This window comes from Chanos chanos, chromosome 7, assembly GCF_902362185.1.
Source record: "Chanos chanos chromosome 7, fChaCha1.1, whole genome shotgun sequence".
NCBI lineage: Eukaryota > Metazoa > Chordata > Actinopteri > Gonorynchiformes > Chanidae > Chanos > Chanos chanos.
The window spans coordinates 810,607-832,313 of record NC_044501.1 but is presented as its reverse complement, the minus strand read 5'-3'; the positions used below and the strand labels follow the sequence as shown (position 1 = coordinate 832,313).

General features: G+C 41.5%; 1 protein-coding gene across 1 annotated transcript in view; it reads right to left on the bottom strand.

Moving 5' to 3' along the window:
• The window catches only part of LOC115817070 (zinc finger protein 271-like), a 128,038-nt gene that overhangs the window by 76,621 nt on the left and 29,710 nt on the right, over window positions 1–21,707 (bottom strand). The window lies entirely within an intron of this gene.

Genomic DNA, 21,707 nt, shown 5'->3' with positions numbered 1-21,707 from the left:
AAGGATGGAATAGATATGTTTAAGAATAAAGATATTCTATTCTGTTCTCTTCTATTCAGTTCTATTCTGTTCTGTTCTATTCTATTGTGTTCTATTCTATTTTATTCTATTCTGTTCTATTCTATTTTATTCTATTCTGTTCTATTCTATATCTGAAAATATGCTCAAAGCTTAAGGAAGAGAATCCCTTATTGTTTAGTCTCTCTGCTGAATCTTTTGTCTCATTTGACTGAAGTATTTTTCTGATCTTGTGTATTCATTTACAGCTGGAGAAGAGGTCACCTATTAAGTTCAGAAATGCACCACTGTTAGCTATTAAACCGGTCAAACTGGTCACAGATGCTGCGCCAGACCAGGACTGGGAAATAACAGGTTAACTGGTCAGTTAGACATTAGCCCTGACCTGACACATAAGGGCTTGACTGGTCAGTTAGACATTAGCCCTGACCTGACACATAAGGGCTTGACTGGTCAGTTAGACATTAGCCCTGACCTGACACATAAGGGCTTGACTGGTTAGTTAGACATTAGCCCTGACCTGACACATAAGGGCTTGACTGGTCAGTTAGACATTAGCCCTGACCTGACACATAAGGGCTTGACTGGTTAGTTAGACATTAGCCCTGACCTGACACATAAGGGCTTGACTGGTCAGTTAGACATTAGCCCTGACCTGACACATAAGGGCTTGACTGGTCAGTTAGACATTAGCCCTGACCTGACACATAAGGGCTTGACTGGTCAGTTAGACATTAGCCCTGACCTGACACATAAGGGCTTGACTGGTCAGTTAGACATTAGCCCTGACCTGACACATAAGGGCTTGACTGGTCAGTTAGACATTAGCCCTGACCTGACACATAAGGGCTTGACTGGTCAGTTAGACATTAGCCCTGACCTGACACATAAGGGCTTGACTGGTCAGTTAGACATTAGCCCTGACCTGACACATAAGGGCTTGACTGGTTAGTTAGACATTAGCCCTGACCTGACACATAAGGGCTTGACTGGTCAGTTAGACATTAGCCCTGACCTGACACATAAGGGCTTGACTGGTCAGTTAGACATTAGCCCTGACCTGACACATAAGGGCTTGACTGGTCAGTTAGACATTAGCCCTGACCTGACACATAAGGGCTTGACTGGTCAGTTAGACATTAGCCCTGACCTGACACATAAGGGCTTGACTGGTCAGTTAGACATTAGCCCTGACCTGACACATAAGGGCTTGACTGGTTAGTTAGACATTAGCCCTGACCTGACACATAAGGGCTTGACTGGTTAGTTAGCATAATGTGCCAACCCAGAGATAACAAGGTAACATTTACTCAAGAGATATTCCTTACAGCACATTCTGATGACTTTCACCAGACTTATGCAAACTCAGTCAAACCTAAGGCTTCCTCTGTGACTGTCGGAATGTTTTACAAAGTTTAGATGAGGAGCTGTTGATCCTGGACCTTAAACTGATACAGTCTTATCAATGAGTGCTTGTGCAATGATTCCTTTACACATTCATTGTCTGATTAATGCACTTTTTAATTGTTTATTCTTGAGGTGCTTTGGTCTGTCGGTGTTAGGTCCTATGTAGTGCAGAGGCCATATTCACATATAACCCTGCTCTGCTGCTTTGGGAACATTGATGGCATGACTTTGTGTGTGTGTGTGTGTTTGCAATAATTCATGACTAAATAATTATATTGAGTTTTCTATTTTAATCAATATCAAATGCATGAGCTACTCACATACGACCGACAAATCAAACAGAACACATCAGACAAACAAAAACACAACAGCAACAACAATAACATAAAAACACAAGCTTTCAATTCAGCATTTAATTTCCATCAGTACTTTTTATGAGCTGAACCTGTCTCAGTCCAACAGGATCCTACTGAAGCAAACAATGATTTACAGTGAGATTTTTCAGTGACATATTTATAATGGAAAAATAATATCAATACAAAATTCCATGTGACAGTTATGTTAAACATACATCTGTTAGCTATGCTAATGAGTGTGGAGTCTTATCAGTTAGCTATGCTAATGAGTGTGGAGTCTTATCTGTTAGCTATGCTAATGAGTGTAGAGTCTATCTGTTAGCTATGCTAATGAGTGTGGAGTCTTATCTGTTAGCTATGCTAATGAGTGTGGAGTCTTATCTGTAAGCTATGCTAATGAGTGTGGAGTCTTATCTGTAAGCTATGCTAATGAGTGTGGAGTCTGTTAGCTATGCTAATGAGTGTGGAGTCTATCTGTTAGCTATGCTAATGAGTGTGGAGTCTATCTGTTAGCTATGCTAATGAGTGTGGAGTCTTATCTGTAAGCTATGCTAATGAGTGTGGAGTCTGTTAGCTATGCTAATGAGTGTGGAGTCTGTCTCTATGCTATTTAGTCCTGAGTTAAGTCTGTGCTTTATGGCGATAGTGTGATAGATGAATAGAATGGAAGGACAGAGGAAAGAATGGAAGGCAACGTTTATCTGTCAGCCAAACAAGAACTCATGTTGGACAATTATAAACTCTAACAGACAGCTTTACACGGCAGAATTCAACTCTACATGGCAAAATGGCAGCCAACACAAAGAACTAAAAACAGAATAAATACTATTAATAGTACATAGTACTCACTCACAATAGTGTGTGAGTGTGAGCGTGAGCGTGTATGTGTGTGTGTTTGTGTGTGATGTGTGCTCTCTTCAGTCAATCTTCTCCACTTTCCCAATGATCCTTTCCTCATAAATAAATACTATTAATAGTACATTGTTCAGTACTCTGTGTGTGTGTGCGTGTGAGCGTGCGTGTATGTGTGTGTACGTGTGTGTGTGTGTGTGTGTGTACGTGCACGTGTGTGTGTCTGTGTGTGATGTGTGCTCTCTTCAGTCAATCTTCTCCACTTTCCCAATGATCCTTTCCTCATAAATGGGCAGAGCGGTCTGATCGTCCCAGATCTCCTCAAACACCACCCCACAGTCTGACTCCTCACTCGCCGTCTTAAAATAAAACCTACAAACACAATCAAGGACAACTCTTTTAAAACTCCTTTCAGAATATTCAGCCACACACAAGAGACTTTCATGCTGGACCTTTGATTCGTTTAATTAATCATTTCATTTTTCAGGACGAAAAATAGAATTGCGTTTGTTTCACAACATACAATGTATGGCTAAAAGCATGTGGACACCTGACCATCACACGTATACGAGCATATTGGACATCCCATTCCAAAACCCTAGGCATTAATATGGAGTTGCCATAAAGTTGGAAGCATACAGTTGTCTAAAATGTAGCATTAATGTTAGCCTTCACTGGAACTAAAGGCAGCTCCGGACCAGAGGAGCTTTTTCATAGTTCATAGTTGTGTCCACACTGCAGGAACTGAGGACAATCATAGTTCTTAGAGAGCAGTTTTGAGGGACTTTTTTAGCCCCTACTTTAGGGTAGGTACTTTCCCAGCACATGAGGAACCATGAGTGATATAAGTGTACGCTGAATGTGATCAATTTTAAAAATCTGTGTAAAACCAGAGAATTTCTAAACATATATATACATACATATATGTATGTATGTGTGTGTGTGTGTGTGTATATACATCTCAGGGTTTCTGTTAGGCGGTGATTACCTGTATTTGCCTGGTAAAATTTATAAATTAAAAATTGAAATAAATTAAAATGACAAAACGTGCTGGTCAAAATGTTTGGTAATGATGAGTGACATGACTCATGCACATTGCAAGCTGCAAAGACACATTGGACACGTTTGATTTCAAGTCGGCAGCAGTGAAAAAAAGGAGAAAATAAAATGTTACCTGGTGATTATGGCACACTGTAGTTGCGGTAGCCTATAGGGTACATCTGATGCCATGTAGGCCTGGCCTTTTTTTGAAACAGGCTACAGATGTTACAGGTTACAGATGTTTCATAATGGCCTACATTTTCGCGGCAAATGTTGAGGCTTTTATCAGTCGTTACTGTTCGTTTTGATCAGTCGTTACTGTTCATTTTGCTTAATCGTTACTGTTCGTTTTGATCAGTCGTTACTGTTCGTTTTGCTGAATCGTTACTGTTCGTTTTGCTTAATCGTTACTGTTCGTTTTGATCAGTCATTACTGTTGGTTTTATCAGTCGTTACTGTTCGTTTTGCTCAGTCGTTACTGTTCGTTTTGATCAGTCGTTACTGTTCGTTTTGATCAGTCGTTACTGTTCGTTTTGCTGAATCGTTACTGTTCGTTAAATAGTCAAACTGATATGAGGTCGTTGCCATTTTTTCGTCAACCTAGGACTACATTATATTTGCAGTTGTAACATAGACTGTTATTGAAATGTGACCGGTAAGTTTCAAACTTGTCCAGTAAAATAAATTCTTTCCAGGCACTGGACTGGCAAGAAGAAATCCTGGCGGAAACCCTGATATGTATGTAGATGGTCCCTGGTAAAATGTTAGCCATGTAATTAAGTAACGTCGCTAAACCAGCTGTCAGCCCGGCTTACGTCACTTCAGTGTTCCTCCTGGCAGTGTGAATGCAAACAGAAAAAAAGCCCTTGAAGGTGTGTAGTTCTCTGGGGAGCCCCCCAGTGGGTAGCTCCCCTCAATGAGTCCCTAGAACTGTTTGGTCTAATAGCGCCTAAAGGGGTCCAGCCCAAATCCTGAAAAACAGACCCAGACCATTATGCCTCCTCCACCTGACTTTACAGTAGGCCCTGTGCATCCCGAATGGAGCGCTCTCCTGACATCCACCAAACCCAAATTCGTCCCCATCAGACTGCCAGACAGTGAAGCATGATTCATCATTCCAGAGTCCAGTGGAGCGTGATTCATCACTCCAGAGAGTGCGTTTCCAGAGTCCAGTGGAGCGTGATTCATCACTCCAGAGAGTGCGTTTCCAGAGTCCAGTGGCGGTGTGCTTTGCACCACTCCAGCCGTTGCTTGGCATTGCGCATAGTGATGCTGGGCTTGTGTGCAGCTGCTCGGCCATGGAGACCCACTTCATGAAGCGCCTGACGCACAGTTCTTGTGCTGGTGCTGCAGCCAGAGACAGTTTGGAACTCTGTACTGAGTGACTCAACAGAGGACAGGTGGTTCTCACATGCTACGCGCTTCAGCACTCTGCGGTCCCACTCTGTATGTTTGTGTGGTCTACCGCTTCAGCACTCTGCGGCCCCACTCTGTATGTTTGTGTGGTCTACCGCTTCAGCACTCTGCGGCCCCACTCTGTATGTTTGTGTGGTCTACCGCTTCAGCACTCTGCGGTCCCACTCTGTATGTTTGTGTGGTCTACTGCTTCAGCACTCTGCGGTCCCACTCTGTATGTTTGTGTGGTCTACCGCTTCAGCACTCTGCGGCCCCACTCTGTATGTTTGTGTGGTCTACCGCTTCAGCACTCTGCGGTCCCACTCTGTATGTTTGTGTGGTCTACTGCTTCAGCACTCTGCGGTCCCACTCTGTATGTTTGTGTGGTCTACCGCTTCAGCACTCTGCGGTTCCACTCTGTATGTTTGTGTGGTCTACCGCTTCATGGCTGAGCTGCTGTAGCTCCTAGATGCTTGTGGGAAAGATGGCATCCTATGACAGTGCCACATGTAAAGTCACTGAGCTCTCCAGTAGGGCCCATTTCACTTCCAAGGTTTGTCTATGGAGACTGAATGGCTATGTGCTTGACTTTAGGCACCTGTTAATAATTGGTGTGGCTGAAAAACTGAACTCAGTAATTAAGAGGGGTGTCCACATACTTTTGACCATATGGTGTATGTCCAATTTTTTTCCCTTGTTTGACCTGTCTGAGGCGTTTCCATGATGATGACCTCACCTGTGTGCTCCTTTCTTGGAAAGGAGGTCCTTAAACTGGCCCAGGGTCAGGACCTTGCCTGTAGTGGAGGTGAGGAAGGGTACAGGCTCTGTGCTGTAGTAATAAACCACTGTTATATTCTCACCCTGTGACTTCTTAGAGCTGAGAGAGAGAGAGAGAGAGAGAGAGAGAGAGAGAGAGAGAGAGAGAGAGAGAGAGAGAGAGAGAGAGAGAGAGGAACATAAAGAATAAAGAGTCTGAGAGATTACCCACAAGTGTGACTTCACTATTACATGAAACACTTCTCTCCTGTGTTGCTCTCTCTGTGTGCATAGTTTTATCAGCGCAAGTCTTAAGATTAAAAAAAAACATTACACACAACATTAACACATCTACAACTTTTAAAGAAAACTGAGAACACGATCATAACAGGCGTAATAAGAGTGAGAACTGAGAACACGATCATAACAGGCGTAATAAGAGAGAGAAAACTGAGAACACGTTCATAACAGACGTAATTGTGAGGTTTAGACAGACCAAGACCCAATCGCAGACCCCACTGGGTAAAATAAGATTTATTCAAAAAAGCAAAAATCAGGAGCCAATCTCAGAAACAGTGTCCAATCCAAGGTTTAAACCAGGAATCCAGAGAGCAAACAAATCCGAATCGTTATTCAACAGATTGGTCAAAAGCAGAGTATAAACAAGGTCAAAACCAGAGATCCAAAAGGCAACCAAATCCAAAACGTAAAGCGAAAACAGGTCCAGGTAACACGATCAAACTCAAATCACAGAGGGCAACTTTCACAGACAGGGAACGGTCACAATCTGACAAAAAACAGACACCAGCACAGGACTTAAATACACAGAACAATTGTCTTCAAGGACAGGTGATTGGTGGAAGACAATGAGGTGATAATAGGGATCAGGTGAGGGGCGGGGACAGGAGAACATGGGAACAAACAGAAGCACATGGCAAAACAAGACACAAACAAAGGCACATGGCAACACAATTCCCAGAATGGCCAGCAGGGCGGCCAAAAAACAAAGTCCTGACAGGAGTACTGACAGTAATAAGAGAGAGAAAACTGAGAACACGATCATAACAGACGTAATAAGAGAGAGAAAACTGAGAACACGTTCATAACAGACGTAATAAGAGTGGCTGGAAACAGGTACTGGTTTTAAGCGGCAGTGAAGCAGCCCAGAGACGCTCAGGGATTTATTTAACCACTTCCTTTCTTTTCTTGTCTTTCATTTGACTTTAATGAGTGTGTCTTTTGTTTCTCTTTATTCTTATTCTATTCATCTTTTTTAAACCATATAAAATTAAAATTCTCTGTGAACTGTGTATTGAAAAAAGCCCAATGATGATGATAATAGTAATAATAATAATAATAATAATGATAATAATATACACTAACGATTTTTTAAAAATCTATCTAATAGGAGTGTGACGGAAAAAGAGAAAACAGAAAAAGTGGATGACACACACACCTCTGTTTGTTTTTCATCTGTACATGTCCATGACTCTCCTCCTCTGGTCTACTCTGCACCTCCACTAGCTGAGAGAAGGAGTCAGGGACGCAGTTACTGAGAGGGGCCCCATTTCGGACACACCCACTCAACCAGCAGTGCTGCCTCTTACAGCCGATCCAGCTACACAAAGAGAGAGACAACCAGCAGTGAACAGGCCTAAACAGAGGAAGTTCATTCCAAAAACTTAACCATTTGCTGCTCATATAAGACAACTGTTTTTTGAAATACATTTTGTCTATGTAAAAAAGTGCGTGTGTGTGTTTTCGCTCTTTCTTTGATAGGGTCTGCCTTCCTCTACCAGTGCAGACACTGTCTCTACATCCTGACATTAACACACAGACTGTGACTCCACATCCTGACATTAATAAACAGACTGTGACTCCACATCCTGACATTAATAAACAGACTGTGACTCTACATCCTGACATTAAGACACAGACTGTGACTCTACATCCTGACATTAATACACAGACTGTGACTCCACATCCTGACATTAATAAACAGACTGTGACTCCACATCCTGACATTAATAAACAGACTGTGACTCCACATCCTGACATTAATAAACAGACTGTGACTCCACATCCTGACATTAAGACACAGACTGTGACTCCACATCCTGACATTAAGACACAGACTGTGACTCCACATCCTGACATTAATAAACAGACTGTGACTCCACATCCTGACATTAATAAACAGACTGTGACTCTACATCCTGACATTAAGACACAGACTGTGACTCTACATCCTGACATTAATACACAGACTGTGACTCTACATCCTGACATTAATAAACAGACTGTGACTCCACATCCTGACATTAATAAACAGACTGTGACTCCACATCCTGACATTAATAAACAGACTGTGACTCCACATCCTGACATTAAGACACAGACTGTGACTCCACATCCTGACATTAAGACACAGACTGTGACTCCACATCCTGACATTAATAAACAGACTGTGACTCTACATCCTGACATTAAGACACAGACTGTGACTCCACATCCTGACATTAATAAACAGACTGTGACTCCACATCCTGACTTTAATAAACAGACTGTGACTCCACATCCTGACATTAATAAACAGACTGTGACTCCACATCCTGTCTTTAATAATCAGACTGTGACTCCACATCCTGACATTAATAAACAGACTGTGACTCCACATCCTGACATTAAGACACAGACTGTGACTCCACATCCTGACATTAATAAACAGACTGTGACTCTACATCCTGACATTAAGACACAGACTGTGACTCCACATCCTGACATTAATAAACAGACTGTGACTCCACATCCTGACATTAATAAACAGACTGTGACTCCACATCCTGACATTAATAAACAGACTATGACTCCACATCCTGACATTAATAAACAGACTGTGACTCCACATCCTGACATTAATAAACAGACTGTGACTCCACATCCTGACAATAACACACAGACTGTGACTCCACATCCTGACATTAACACACAGACTGTGACTCGACATCCTGACATTAACACACAGACTGTGACTCTACATCCTGACATTAATAAACAGACTGTGACTCCACATCCTGACATTAAGACACAGACTGTGACTCCACATCCTGACATTAATAAACAGACTGTGACTCCACATCCTGACATTAACACACAGACTGTGACTCCACATCCTGACATTAATAAACAGACTGTGACTCTACATCCTGACATTAATAAACAGACTGTGACTCCACATCCTGACATTAACACACAGACTGTGACTCCACATCCTGACAAAAGACACAGACTGTGACTCCACATCCTGACATTAATAAACAGACTGTGACTCCACATCCTGACATTAATAAACAGACTGTGACTCCACATCCTGACATAAAGACACAGACTGTGACTCCACATCCTGACAATAACACACAGACTGTGACTCCACATCCTGACATTAATAAACAGACTGTGACTCCACATCCTGACATTAAGACACAGACTGTGACTCCACATCCTGACATTAATAAACAGACTGTGACTCCACATCCTGACATTAATAAACAGACTGTGACTCCACATCCTGACATTAATACACAGACTGTGACTCTACATCCTGACATTAATAAACAGACTGTGACTCCACATCCTGACATTAACACACAGACTGTGACTCCACATCCTGACATTAATAAACAGACTGTGACTCCACATCCTGACATTAATAAACAGACTGTGACTCCACATCCTGACATAAAGACACAGACTGTGACTCCACATCCTGACAAAAGACACAGACTGTGACTCCACATCCTGACATTAATAAACAGACTGTGACTCCACATCCTGACATTAATAAACAGACTGTGACTCCACATCCTGACATTAAGACACAGACTGTGACTCTACATCCTGACATTAATAAACAGACTGTGACTCCACATCCTGACATAAAGACACAGACTGTGACTCCACATCCTGACATTAATAAACAGACTGTGACTCCACATCCTGACATTAATAAACAGACTGTGACTCTACATCCTGACATTAACACACAGACTGTGACTCTACATCCTGACATTAATACACAGACTGTGACTCCACATCCTGACATTAATAAACAGACTGTGACTCCACATCCTGACTTTAATAAACAGACTGTGACTCCACATCCTGACATTAATAAACAGACTGTGACTCCACATCCTGACATTAAGACACAGACTGTGACTCCACATCCTGACATTAATACACAGACTGTGACTCCACATCCTGACATTAATAAACAGACTGTGACTCCACATCCTGACAATAACACACAGACTGTGACTCCACATCCTGACATTAATAAACAGACTGTGACTCCACATCCTGACATTAAGACACAGACTGTGACTCCACATCCTGACATTAATAAACAGACTGTGACTCCACATCCTGACATTAATAAACAGACTGTGACTCCACATCCTGACAATAACACACAGACTGTGACTCCACATCCTGACATTAATAAACAGACTGTGACTCCACATCCTGACATTAATACACAGACTGTGACTCTACATCCTGACATTAATAAACAGACTGTGACTCTAAATGCTGATGTAACGACACAGCTCGGGCCGTGAGAAATGAGCCAACCTGGAGATGCATGTGGCAGACTGACTCTCTCCTGGACCCAAGCCTGGGATGGACACTGCATGATGCCTCTCTCCCCTCCAGGCTTGCACTGCGGCCTCCTGTGTGTGTGAGTGTGAGTGTGTGTGTGTGAGTGTGTGTGCGTGCGGCATTGGTGCAGACTGAGTGCCTCTCTGCCAACCAGGGACAGACTCGGGATGGTCCTGACGCCATTGGTCAGTACAGCCATGGTTATCCAGGCAGCAGGAGCCTGGGTGGGTGGGGCCAGCCGATACCCTGAGGTGACTGGATTTGGAGGTTGCCGCGGTGACATCATCATCAGCACCTTCCTCTTCCTTTGGATGACATCAGCAAGCACACACACACACACACACACACACACACACATACACATTAGTCTAACTCCTCCTAGTGTCTTCTCCAGATTGTGTCTCTAGCTTACAACAGTACTCACACACACACACACACACACACACACACACTCACACTCACCAGTTTAACCTGTCCCAGTCTCTCTTCCAATGTGTGTTGAGTGTGTCTCTCTCTGACAACTGTCTCCAGTCGACTGATAAGTTCTGCAGCAAACTGTTCCGGATCCATGTGAATCAGCTTAGGTGGGCGTGTTGCACGCTGCACACAACCAATCAGATACCTTTAAGTCTGTTAAACTACCAATCAGACACCACACATGCATACACACATACACACACACAGACACACAGACACACACACACACACACACAAACAGACACACAGACACACACACACACACACACACACAGACAGACACACACACACACACACAGACGGTGTTTGACTCACAGTTGTTTGAGGTAGGGTGGCATGTCTGATGGTGTTCACGCTTTCCTGCGTGTGTGTGAGATGCAGAGGACTGACCTCACTAGATAAACAGACAGAGAAACAGAGCGCAAGAGACAAGAACAGAGAAACAGGGAAAGAGAAAGAAAAAAACTATTCATTGTATGTTGCAGTATTCTGACAACTGAGGAGTGGTGTGAGTGTGTGTGTGCGTGTTTGTGTGTGTGTGTGTGTGTGTGTGTGTGTGTGTGTGTGTGTGTGTGTGTGTGAGTGAGTGCGTGTGTATGAGGGGACATACACACTGTTGTGGACCAATGATAGTCAGTGGCTCCCTCCGTCCTCTGAGAGAGACAGACTAACAGACAGACACAGAGAGACAGACAGATGGAGAGATGGACAGACAGACAAACAAACACACAAACAAACAGACAGAAAGACACAGACAGACAGGCAGCGAGACAGACAGACAGAAAGGGCTGAGAATTTATTCCTACAGTTTTTTCATCTCAGAATCTATTCTTAAGAGCACAGATATTATAACAATAACTTCACTTTTTTCCTAACAATAAATATTTCTTACTGCCCTTCTTACTGTCCCTCTTGGTGTTTTGCCCTGCCAGTCAGTCTCTGCCCGTCAAACCCGGTGCTGTCATGGATGTCATGTGAAGGACTCCATCAGACTGCACTCAACATTTCTGTCTAACTTTCTCCCGTGACAGGGTTGTTTCACTACATTTTGTCTTGTAGTGAAAATGCAGCAGAATTAAAATGGAACTGTTTTAATTGTGCTGACACAGGGCTAAATCAAACCGACTGGATGCTTTAAACGTCTGTTCTGTGCACGGGATCCCTGCTCACACAAGGAGATGTGTTTCACATGGCCCGTCAACAGAGACGCTACACAAACAAGCATTTTTAACAGCACTTGTGTAAGCCACAGGATCAAAATACAATAGCATATACACTCTATGACACTGACATACATACACTCTATGACAAAACACTGACATAGAGTACATACACTCTATGACAAAACACTGACATGCATACACTCTATGACAAAACACTGACATACATATACTCTATGACACAACACTGACATATACACACTCTATGACAAAACACTGACATACATATACTCTATGACAAAACACTGACATACATACACTCTATGACAAAACACTGACATACATATACTCTATGACAAAACACTGACATACATACACTCTATGACACTGACATACATACACTCTATGACAAAACACTGACATAGAGTACATACACTCTATGACAAAACACTGACATACATATACTCTATGACAAAACACTGACATACATACACTCTATGACAAAACACTGACATACATATACTCTATGACAAAACACTGACATACATACACTCTATGACAAAACACTGACATGCATATACTCTATGACAAAACACTGACATACATATACTCTATGACAAACACTGACATACATATACTCTATGACAAAACACAGACATACACACACTCTATGACAAAACACTGACATACATATACTCTATGACAAAACACTGACATACATACACTCTATGACAAAACACTGACATACATACACTCTATGACAAAACACTGACATACATACACTCTATGACACTGACATACATACACTCTATGACAAAACACTGAAATACATATACTCTATGACAAAACACTGACATACATATACTCTATGACAAAACACTGACATACATACACTCTATGACAAAACACTGACATACATATACTCTATGACAAAACACTGACATACACACTCTCTATGACAAAACACTGACATACACACACTCTATGACAAAACACTGACATACATACACTCTATGACAAAACACTGACATACATACACTCTATGACAAAACACTGACATACATACACTCTATGACAAAACACTGACATACATACACTCTATGACACTGACATACATACACTCTATGACAAAACACTGACATACACACACTCTATGACAAAACACTGACATACATATACTCTATGACAAAACACTGACATACATATACTCTATGACAAAACACTGACATACATATACTCTATGACAAAACACTGACATACACACTCTCTATGACAAAACACTGACATACATACACTCTATGACAAAACACTGACATACATATACTCTATGACAAAACACTGACATACACACACTCTATGACAAAACACTGACATACATACACTCTATGACAAAACACTGACATACATACACTCTATGACACTGACATACATACACTCTATGACAAAACACTGACATACACACACTCTATGACAAAACACTGACATACATATACTCTATGACAAAACACTGACATACATACACTCTATGACACTGACATACATACACTCTATGACAAAACACTGACATACATACACTCTATGACAAAACACTGACATACGCACACTCTATGACAAAACACTGACATACATATACTCTATGACAAAACACTGACATACACACACTCTATGACAAAACACTGACATACATACACTCTATGACAAAACACTGACATACATATACTCTATGACAAAACACTGACATCCATACACTCTATGACAAAACACTGACATACATACACTCTATGACAAAACACTGACATACATACACTCTATGACAAAACACTGACATACACACACTCTATGACAAAACACTGACATACACACACTCTATGACAAAACACTGACATACATATACTCTATGACAAAACACTAACATACATACACTCTATGACAAAACACTGACATACATACACTCTATGACAAAACACTGACATACATATACTCTATGACAAAACACTGACATACACACACTCTATGACAAAACACTGACATACATACAGTCCATGACAGAAGCCTCTTCAGGACAAAATTAGACCTTTTTACTATTATAACTTATTACCCTTCATTGAATCTGACTATTCCAATTACACACCACTAAATCTGACTATTCCAATTACACACCACTAAATCTGACTATCCCACTTACACGTCATTGGAATATATGGTGAGTTTATGCTGGTTATCAAACTGTATGGTAGCGGCAATATATTAGGGATGTCCCGATCAAGTGTTTTTGCCCCCGATCCCGATCCGAGTCATTTAATATTGATTATCTGCCGAGACCAAGTCCCGATCCGACACTTGTATTTTCCTAGGTAATACTGTCGCACAGTGCACATTTCAAGTACATTAAAGTGATCACAACCAGTTCAATGTATATGCTTGACAACTGAATAGCAAATGCATTAAGAAAAAAATTGCCTACGGCCAAGCCTTACTTTTTTTATTACTTTTTTTTATTACTTTATTTTACAAAATAACTAAGTAAACCTTCTTGTAAATCACCGGTAGAGCAGAGTCTGAAATGCAGTGTCGAGAGGGTAAGGCGTACTGTGGGAGTTATACCAGAAAATATACGCAAGTGTTCGATTTTATTTAATCTTACAATTATTCAAGTGGTTAAGTTGTCTGACTGTCAGTTACGTTGATACTTTTATCTTTGAGATCGGATAGGGACATCCCTAGAATAAATAGTGAGTTTATACTAGTTATCAAACTGTATGGTAACTGGAATATATACTGAGTTTATACTGGTTATCAAACTGTATGGTAACTGGTATCTATAGTCGGTTTGTACTGGTTGTCAAACTGTATTGTAACTGGTATATATGCTGAGTTTATACTGGTTATGAAACTATATGGTAACTGGTATATATACTGAGTTTATACTGGTGTTGAAACTGTATGGTAACTGGTATATATAGTCAGTTTATACTGGTTATGAAACTGTATGGTAACTGGTATACATACTGAGTTAATATTGGTTATGAAACGGAACCACTGCTTTAACAATGTGAGTGAAGAGAGGGGTCTAAAAAAGCACCATGTGCGAAGAGGGGCGTTCTTTCGCTTTAAGGTCAGAACTTTGCCTGGTACTCTCATCCAGAAACATGAAGTTCTGAAATAAGAAGACCCCATGTGTAATCACAGATAGGCAGGAATGCTGTATACCTGTATTCCTGTCTGTCAACACACACCCTCTGGCCCATGGCCTGGTGTGGGACAGGATCCGATGGCAGCCGGCGAGAGAGAGAGGTGGAGCACATGGCAGGCTTTGATTTTGCTGTAACTTTTGTCTTGCTCTCCTCCACCTCACACAGTTCATGGCCAGAAAAGGCCTGTCCACATCCAGCCGAAACAGGGGCGCGGCCGCTCTCAAGAGTCAGGCCGGGCTGTCCTCCTGAGTGAACATGGTCCAGATACACAGTGGACTTCAGGAAAAGAGGATACACATTCTTCTCCATAAAGGTCTGGACTTCTGTCTGGGCCTGATCAAACAGTGCTCCGTGGAGAGAGCTGTGTGTAACACAGTCCTGGATGAAACGCTTTGTGGTGTCTTTGATCTGCCGTGACACTACTCCACCACTCCCGTCTGTAACATACCTCCGGTAGATGGCTTTGGCTAGTCTGAGACGCTTCTCCATTTCCACATTGTCTGGAATCTTCCGGAATCCGCTGCATGCAAACCAGAAATCCAGCAGATCCGCCCTACCCTCCTGTTCCAGAAATAAACGGAACTGCCGCGCCCCGTCCTGATCATCCAACAAGCGACGTAAGGACTCCGCCCAGCAGAGGTATGGAATCGTGGGAGAGACGCACCCCTCCGGCTCGTACCCCAAATCCAGGTCACTATGGCGACGGGTTACCCTCTGAGCCTGGACCTGAGAACAGTCCCCTTCTTTGGGTTTGAAGCTGAGGTTCTGTGATGTGCCAAGGCGGGGCACCGGGCCCCTGCCCCCTTCCTCTCCTGGGACAGGTGGACGGGGAAAATCCTCATTAAAATTGGCCAGCAGGTCGTCATGACAACCATACACCGTCGCGCTCATCATTTTCATAACAGCACAGCACAACAACGCCAGATGACTAAGAGAGAGAGAGAGAGAGCGAGAGAGAGAGAGAGAGAGAGAGGGAGACTGAATATTAAAAATTCCATGCGCAACACAATACCTAATATAAGCATGGGGAACACTTTTGTTTAAAAAAAATGAGAATGTATGAATTAATGAATGAATGTATGAATGAATGAATGAATGAACTGCACAATCATACATTTTTTTTTGTGGAGGGTGTAACAGGGCTATCTGTCTTTCTGCCAGTATTTGAGGTCTCCACCACCAATAGACATGAAGATATTATGAATAAAACAAGGCCTGGCAGCATATTCTGATCATTTTCATAGGACCATAATGGTATGTGGGGGGGGGTAGTAGAAACATAAAACGTGCATGGAACATGGGCTTGATGTACGGTTATTAAGGGTACAAAAGTGCCAATGTCCTTCTGTTTTTCCTTCATACAAAAATAGACACAGATCTGAGAGATATTTTACCTACGGCAGAAAACCATCCATTTGAGGATTACATTTTGCCTCAGTATTTCCATGAATCAGTGCATAATGAATCATAGGGATTCACTTATCAAGGAAACACCAAGCATGTGCCCAGTTCAGTCCTGTTGCTCAAGTTATAGGGTATCACGTGTTATTACATTGTTATTATATCCTCTAGTACATAATTTGCTACATTGCACATCATTTTCAATAAAGTTATTTGGTTTTGTTTTATTCAGTATCTTAGTCTATTTTAGATATGGGATATAAAATTTAACCACACCGTTGAATATAGCATCTATCAGAATTTATGCCTATTTCTATAATGATGGCTTGATAGTCAACAATATAGCTTGCTTTAATGACCCACAGTAAAATAAGCCTTTAGGAAACATCTATTTTCTTATATCTAATCAATATTTCAGAGACTGGAACATGTATAAGTAGAGGTAAAAAGCTTCTTGATTATGGATGTTTTGTTCCTAGAGGTAAAACAACGCCTTTAACTATGTGTATTTATCTGTGATGGAAACATGGAAGGATGTTGGCACTCTGAACACTAAATGACCATACATTAAGCTATCTCCACATACATTTTCATGTTCCTACTAGCTACTGAACATACCACTTTGGTCCTATGAAAATGACCGTAAATCACTACCGTGCCTTGTTTTATTCTTAAAATCTTTATGTCTATTGGTGGAGGCCTCAAATATCAGCACAAAATGAATAAAAGATTGTATCTGAAGAAAAAATAATGATTGATTCCATTTGGGTGCAAAAAATGGGTTTATAATCCCTACAATATCAACCTCGTTTAGGTATTTCACTCTTTTTTCCAAATTTAGGACATTATAGAAAATCAATTAGCATGCAGTACAAACTTTTAATGATTCAGTCACACTGAGAACATGTTTGTCTTCCATCCTACAAAGTTTGGTGAGGCTAGGAATAATACTTTTCAAGATATTAACGCCCAAACATGATTTCCAGGTAAAGCGTTTTTGAGGGTGTAAAAATGAAAAAACACCAAGGGCCAAAACATATAAAAACATTGGAATTGAACAAAAATATTTTACAGACCTTAGTTTTGGGACCCACACATTATATAGATAAACTTTAAACAAAAATCTGAGATGGTGCTGCAAGCACTTCTCCTGGACTCTGATTTGATACGAAATGACCCATGTAAATAAATAAATAAATAAGTTTGTGTGTATATAACCGTTAAAACACTAATTAGAGCAGTTTACAACTCCGGTGAATAATTTTGTTGAATAAAAAAACTTAATAAAAATAACAGACTTGGACAAATTTTCAACAAGTAAATGAAATTCCGTGTATTTTATTCAGGTTAAACCGAATTCATTACATTTCACTTAAAAGCATGTAATCGTTGAGCTGTTACCGAGCACGCAGCAAAACATAATTAAACGAATTATCGGTTTATACAAAATACACATAAAAATAATCCGTCAAGGGGGTGGCGCGACTTCAGACAGGATTCCGAAACACTTTAGCCTTATCCACAGCAACGTTAAAAACAGATACTGACTGTGGATGAGACGATATTTCTGTTCCGCTGATGAAAACATTTTCCTTTTAATCACTGAAGAAAACGGTGAATTAACCTACCTTCTCTAGCCAGGAGAGGTGGATATCAGCACAACATCTCTCATGGAACTTTAACTAGCCTACGTTTTGCGTCGTGCAACTGGAGCCAAAGGTATTATTACACAAGAGAACATTTACAAATAACTTTAAAATGACGCCGCCTTTCAGAACTTGTGATGTTAGCCTACAAAAGTCCCGCTTTGCTCATGTCCTTCCTTTCTCCCGCTGTACGGTGTCCCTGGTGATCACTGAACTCTGGCGTAACATTGCGCTACAGGCTGTCTCCGTAGAGAGCGCGTCCCTGTACGAGCGCGTCCCTTCCAAAGGCACCCACATAACGGATGCGACACTCGACTCTTACGGAACCGCCTGGTCGCAACTAACGGAATATCGAAGGCGCGGCTTATAATTAAATTAAAGGCGACACAAACGAATGCATTCTACCCCCCGACTCTCTCTCTCTCTCTCTCTCTCTCTCACACACACACACACACACACAGTTATATATCTTCACAGCTGTACATAGCCTATATCTGCTATATTTTCTTCTCTCTCTCTCTCTCTCTCTCTCTCTCGATCTATTTGCAGTTCATCTGTGTTTTGAATTAGTGTAGATTTTTGTGTAGGTTTTATGAATCAGTGTAGGTTTTGTGTAGGTTTATGAATTAGTTTAGGTTTTGTGTGGGTTTTATGAATTAGTTTAGGTTTTGTGTAGGTTTTATGAATCAGTGTAGGTTTTGTGTAGGTTTATGAATTAGTGTAGGTTTTATGAATTAGTTTAGGTTTTGTGTAGGTTTTATGAATTAGTATAGGTTTTGTGTGGGTTTTATGAATCAGTGTAGGTTTTGTGTAGGTTTATGAATTAGTTTAGGTTTTGTGTAGGTTTTTATGAATTAGTGTAGGTTATAAATTGAATAGAGAGTGTAGTACTGAGCTTTACTGGGATCATCTATATTTGAATCCTCATACTTTAACCCTAACCTGTACTAACCTGTTCACTCCCAGTACTAATCCACTTACTCCAGCAAAATCTTACCTGTTTTCAGCCTGTAGAGAGAGATTGTACAGTGTAGAATGACATCAAGATCACACCCTCATAGCTCTAAAACACCAGCTCCATAATCACTCCCTCACAACTCCATAATCACACCCTCACAACTCTATAATCACACCCTCACAGCTCTAAAACACCAGCTCTATAATCACACCCTCACAGCTCTAAATCACCAGCTCTATAATCACTCTCTCACAACTCTAAACACCAGCTCTATAATCACACCCTCACAACTCTAAACACCAGCTCTATAATCACACCCTCACAACTCTATGATCACACCCTCACAGCTCTAAAACACCAGCTCTATAATCACACCCTCACAGCTCTAAAACACCAACTCTATAATCACACCCTCACAATTCTAAACACCAGCTCTATAATCACACCCTCACAACTCTATAATCACTCCCTCACAACTCTAAACACCAGCTCTATAATCACTCCCTCACAACTCTAAACACCAGCTCTACGATCTCCCTCACAACTCTAAACACCAGCTCTATAATCACTCCCTCACAACTCTAAACACCAGCTCTATAATCACACACTCACAACTCTATAATCACTCCCTCACAACTCTAAACACCAGCTCTATAATCACTCCCTCACAACTCTATAATCACACCCTCACAACTCTAAACACCAGCTCTATAATCACTCTCTCACAACTCTAAACACCAGCTCTATAATCACTCCCTCACAACTCTAAACACCAGCTCTATAATCACACCCTCACAACTCTATAATCACTCCCTCACAACTCTAAACACCAGCTCTATAATCACTGCCTCACAACTCTAAACACCAGCTCTATAATCACTGCCTCACAACTCTAAACACCAGCTCTATAATCACACACTCACAACTCTATAATCACACCCTCACAACTCTATAATCACTCCCTCACAACTCTAAACACCAGCTCTATAATCACTGCCTCACAACTCTAAACACCAGCTCTATAATCACACACTCACAACTCTATAATCACTCCCTCACAACTCTAAACACCAGCTCTATAATCACTCCCTCACAACTCTAAACACCAGCTCTATAATCACTCCCTCACAACTCTAAACCCCAGCTCTACGATCTCCCTCACAGTCTTAAAACCCTAGATCCATGGGGGGGAAAATAACTGTCTTGGTGTGTCTGACCCCTAGCTCATCGTGTAGTGTCTGACTGAAGCTCCTCTTCCCCTGAGTTGAATAAGGCGCCATTTGACCATGGCTGTTCATGATATGTTGATAGACATCCACAGCAAGAGGGGGGGTGCTGTGCCCAACCACTGTTATCGGTATTATCAAGCAAGATCGCTGTGAACAACATATAAATACACAAAATAAGAAGAAAGTAACACTTTAACATTCTGTCCAAGTAGGACTGAGAGAGATAGAGAGAGAAATGGACATCTACCTAGCTAGCTGTCAGTCTGTCTGTCTGTCTGTCTGTCTGTCTATCTGTCTTTCTGTCTGTCTGTCTGTCTGCCTGCCTGCCTGCCTGTCGTCTTGCAGTGGTAGGTCTGAAACAGAAGTCTATTGCTGGTGTTAATGCTGAAACAATGACTTTGACCTTTGTGTGTGTGCCCAGGGGGCAGTCAGCTCGACTTTGTGATCATTAAAAAAACATGAGCCCAGTGTGTGTAAGACACTCCGCCTGGCTCACCCACCGCGGCTGCAGCGGTAAGGAGGAGCGGTAAGGAGAGGTTAGAGAGATGGAGGGAGGTGACATGAGGTGCAGAGAAAGGTCAAACAGTTGGAGGCCAAGGGATTCCTCCAATCCCTAATCAATCTCTCTCACACACACACACACACACACACACACACACACACACACACACACCTGATACTCCCAAAGTCCCTCAGACACCTGACATACATACTCACTCTTAAACACACACACACACACACACACATGCAGTGTGACCAGTACTGTTTCTGTGAGTCTAGATGAACTAACTGCCTCGCTGAATAATTCTCCTTGGCATTGTTACAAAACTCTGGATTCTACACCCTGATTGGCTGTACCATGACCAGAGGTGTGTGCTGAGAAGAGCTATTCAGTTACTATGTCAACAAAGACCGAGATGGTGTGAGCTGCGTCTGTGTCAGTATGACATGCAAAGTGGGTGTCTTTTACATGTATGTCTTAGGCACCCACCGTCTGGCCAAAAACTCGAAATGTTGGCTACTTGTTACAAAGCAGGTCAAGCCAGCATTTTACAAGATTATATAAATCTTGTAAAATTACTCCACTTTCTGTGCAAAATGTTGCACTATGTTTAACACTTTCAATTAACTTAGAATTGTAACTTTTCTCAGGACCAC